We start from the raw sequence: 4,481 nt of genomic DNA on the forward strand, positions 1-4,481 counted from the left end.
AAATGTGTTGCTGGAAAAGCGCAGCAGGTCAGGCAGCATCCAGGGAACAGGAGAATCGACGTTTCGGGCATAAGCCCTTCTTCAGGAATGAGGAAGGTTTGTCCAGCAGGCTAAGATAAAAGGTAGGGAGGAGGGACTTGGGGGAGGGGTGTCGGAAATGTGATAGGTGGAAAGAGGTCAAGGTGAGGGTGATAGGTCAGACTGGGGTGGGGGCGGAGAGGTGGGGAAGAAGATTGCAGGTTAGGAAGGCGGTGCTGAGTTCGATGGATTTGACTGAGACAAGGTATTTCCCCTCCCCCCACCTTGTCTCAGTCAAATCCATCGAATTCAGCACCGCCTTCCTAACCTGCAATCTTCTTCCCGACCTCTCCGCCCCCACCCCAGTCTGACCTATCACCCTCACCTTGACCTCTTTCCACCTATCACATTTCTGACGCCCCTCCCCCAAGTCCCTCCTCCCTACCTTTTATCTTAGCCTGCTGGACAAACTTTCCTCATTCCTGAAGAAGGGCTTATCTCCTGTTCCCTGGATGCTGCCTGACCTGCTGCGCTTTTCCAGCAACACATTTTCAGCTCTGATCTCCAGCATCTGCAGACCTCACTTTCTCCTCATGACTGAAAGGGGCCTCATAAAGTCACCTGAGGCCTGTACTGAACCATACAGATCAAATAACTCCACTTATAACTAGCAATCTTTGCTAAAGTGGATGATCTCAATGTAAGGCCAAAAGTGTGTCCTTGATCTGGCTTCGGAGTTAAAATGAGGGAAATATCATTCAAAATTTTTACTTCTGCTTGTTATCCACCAGTGTGTGTACATAATACTGATAACACTGAAAAATGAAGCAGTTAATTTGATGGTCTATAAAGTACTTAGGGCATCCTTAGATCAGGACAAGAAATATATGAACAAAGTATTTATTTCTGCTGCAAAATAGACATTTGATATCACGCTGTTATGACACATGTCTGGGGCAGGTGGGCCTTGAATTTGGACTTCCTAGCCCAGAAGTGAGGGCACTACCACTCTGTTGCAAGTATCCCTCTGCTGAGATGAAGATGTTTCTAATAAACCTGTTTGGACACATTATGACACAGCGCTAGAGCAGGTGAGACTTGAGCCTCAGTCTTCTGGCCCAAAGGTAGGGATGCTACCACTTCTGCTTTGATGTACACTTACACGAAAAGCAAAATTGGGCGGGGATGGGCTGGGCTGCAGTGGTCTACATGGAAAAATAACTTGCTGACATTCATTGTTTAGTTTTACACATAGAATGACCATTTAGACAACACTCAGGAGTAATGTATATGCTGGTGAAGGCTGAGAACAGGTTAGCATCTTTGGTGGGGGGTGAAAAATCTGTTTATAAAAATAAGATAATAGAAACCATTAACAAATTCATTTCTTCCTACAGCTATGAAGAACAATGCTGTCTGCTAACAGTTTAGATGCAGTTATAATTTACTCAAGGATATGGTGGCTCAGTGGTTAGCACTGCTGCCTCACAGCACCAGGATCCCAGGTTCAATTCCAGCCTCGGGTGACTGTCTGTGTGGAGTTTGCACATTCTCCCCATGTCTGCGTAGGTTTGCTCAGGTTTCCTCACACAGTCCAAAGATGTGTAGGTCAGGCGAATTGGCCATGATAAATTGCCCATAGTACTAGGTGCATTAGTCAGAGTGAAATGGGTCTGGGTGGGCTACTCTTCGGAGGGTCGGGGTGGATTGGTTGGGCTGAAGGGCCTGTTTCCACACTGTAGGGAATCTAATCTATTTGTGTGGCTCTCTGCTGCAATTATTCTCCACTTCATCAGAATTTTCTTTACCTCTGGTTTCCAGCTGACCAAAGCTAACTTTTACTTGCTAGCTGGTGAGTTGAAGTTTCAATTTTACCAGCATTGAGTGTGTCAGGAATAAGGAAAATCAGGGAAAGTGCCAAGGTTCCAAAATAGTTCACCGTCAATACTGGGAAGAATAAGATAGAAGAAACAGAGATGCTGCAACTGCTTGTTGTTACTTCTGCCAAAGGATTTGCTATTTTAGTTTGCCATGTTAAATAAAAACATTTAATAAAAATGGAAAATTAATCTCAGTTGGTGTACTGTGAGCAGATCTGGACACCACACCTTAGGAAGGAAACTCTAGCCTTGGGTGGAGTATAATATAGGCTTACAAAGATGATACCTGGGGACTTCAGGGATTAGGTCATTAGGAGAGATTATACAAATTAGACATGTTTTCTCTGAAATTTAGAAGCTAAAGGGTGATTTGATCAAAGTCTTCAAGATATTAGCAGGAAAACAGGGTAGATAGAGATAAACGAGTCAGCGATTCTAAAACTAAGGGACATAGTCTAAAACTTAGGGCCAGATTGTTCAGGAGAGATGTTAGGAAGCACTTCTACACACAAAAGGTGTTTAGAACTCTCTTCCACAAATAGCAATTGATCCTAAATCAATTCTTAATTTTAAATCTGAGACAGATAACTTTTTGTTAATCAAAGTTATTAAGGGATATGAGCCAAAGGCAGATATATAAGCCGTAGATCAACCATGATTTCATTGAATAGCAGAATAGCCTCAAGGACTTGAATGGTCCACTGCTTTTCCTATTTTCCTGTGTTCTTATAATGGCCTATTAAATCCATCTGAATCGGACATAGTGCAGCTATGTCTGTCATGTCCTGGCCAATATTTATCCCTCAAACATTAGCCCTAAAAATAATTATTCAGTCATCATCTCATTGTTCTTAAAGGGAGCGTGCTATGCACAAATTGGCTTCTGCACTTTTCTACAACACAACAGTGACATCACTTTAAAAAAATTCTTAATTGGTTGGCAAGAGATTTAAGATAGCTTGAGATTTTGACAGGTGCTATATAAATACGTGTTTTTTTTTCCTCATACAACTTATGTTTTTCTCTTTTCCAGAAGTGAAAACCTGAGGCAGACCAAATGACCTGGCTGAAAGCAACCCCCTCTGAATCTGAAATGCACTAGGAATATAATTATCTGTCTATTAGTATTCCACATGCATAACTGCTGTTTTTGTGTGGACCAGACTTGGGTAGTTGAACAAATAAAGGGTCAGCAAATATCACAGTACCCATTCTGAAAAAGAAAGTGGTGGAAACAGAACTTTCAAGAAAATATATATAACTATTATTTTTCAAAGATAATGTCTACTATTTTTAAAAAAAGTATTCACATCTGTCACCATGACAACAGGCACTTTTTTTTTAGCAGAAGCTTGTTCACATAGACAGGTTCTGAAGGATTTTTCAGTAGAGCCTGTATAGATCATCAAAAGTCACACTGTACCTGAAGTTATCATAGTTTAGAATTCTTATCCAGGATTTAGATACTAGCCTTAATCAACTATGAAAGTGGCATGTCAGTAACTGATACACAACACTCATTACATCCACATTTAATATTTATATAATTTATGTTTAATTTCATCCATTAGCTCAAGAGAAAATTTGAACAAAATATCCATCATTCGTAATTTAAGTCATCCTCTACATTAATTGCATACACCCACGGTTTCTAATTCTTTCATCTGAAGGTTTAAAAATTAGTGTCCATTTCCTGTCTCTATCATTCAATTGCTAATGCATTTAACAAGCTGCAAATAGTTGTATAATTTGACACACAATGTTATCTATAAGGCTGTAAATTTTATTTTACAAAGATTAAAATATATATGTCAAAATATTATCTCTCCTGTCCCAAGGCTCAACAATCTAATTCCTAATTTTTAGTGTAGTATTGTAGCAGATACATGTAAAAAGAATGGCTATGGTGGCAATGTAGCAATTATGTTAGAGAATTATGTAATCCAGAGGCCTGGAAAATGATTGGTACAGTCCCACTGACATAATCAGCTGACAAATCAGTCTCTTAAGAGACTAATGCTAGATAAGTAGCGGATGAATTTAAACTGAGGGACAAGCACAAGGCAATCCACATGAGCACCACAATCAAGACCTTTAATACCATGTTAAATAGACATTCTGAGTAAAATATATCCCTTCTCACTTCTAATGTTAACTTTTAAATTGTGGTCACTTTGAATTTTAATTTTTACGAGTGAGCTTCTGGTCTATATGAGTTTTTAATCAATCTATCAGTCATTTATCTTCAAATTAAGCATATGCAAATGATAAACATATGTAAATACAAGCAAAATACTGCAGATGCTGGGAATCTGAAATAAAAAAGAGAAAATACTGGTGAAACTCAGCAGATTGAGAGGCATCTGTGGAGAGAAAAACAGTTAATGATTCAGGTCTGGTATGACTTTTCAAAATCAAAGTACTGGTAAATGGTGGTTTTATGCTGTTGACAGAGACAGAGGAGGAATGAATAGATCAAAATTTGAAAGTGCTCAGAACAAAAGAAAAATAAGTACTAATGGTGGTAAAGGAGAGTTAATTATATAAAAACAGTATAAATATTAGGTGTGAAATGGTGTTCTG

The 4,481-nt window shown here is 39.2% G+C and overlaps 1 long non-coding RNA gene across 2 annotated transcripts in view; it reads left to right on the top strand.

The window, feature by feature from the left end:
- The window catches only part of LOC122555594, a 24,001-nt gene extending 19,810 nt beyond the window's left edge, over window positions 1-4,191 (top strand). For both annotated transcript variants that reach the window (XR_006313317.1, XR_006313316.1), the window contains one exon: window positions 2,932-4,191. This is a non-coding gene — a long non-coding RNA (uncharacterized LOC122555594). The remainder of the gene's footprint in view (window positions 1-2,931) is intronic.
- The last annotated feature ends 290 nt before the right edge of the window (window positions 4,192-4,481 follow it).

The sequence above is a fragment of the Chiloscyllium plagiosum genome, chromosome 12, assembly GCF_004010195.1.
Source record: "Chiloscyllium plagiosum isolate BGI_BamShark_2017 chromosome 12, ASM401019v2, whole genome shotgun sequence".
Classification (NCBI taxonomy): domain Eukaryota; kingdom Metazoa; phylum Chordata; class Chondrichthyes; order Orectolobiformes; family Hemiscylliidae; genus Chiloscyllium; species Chiloscyllium plagiosum.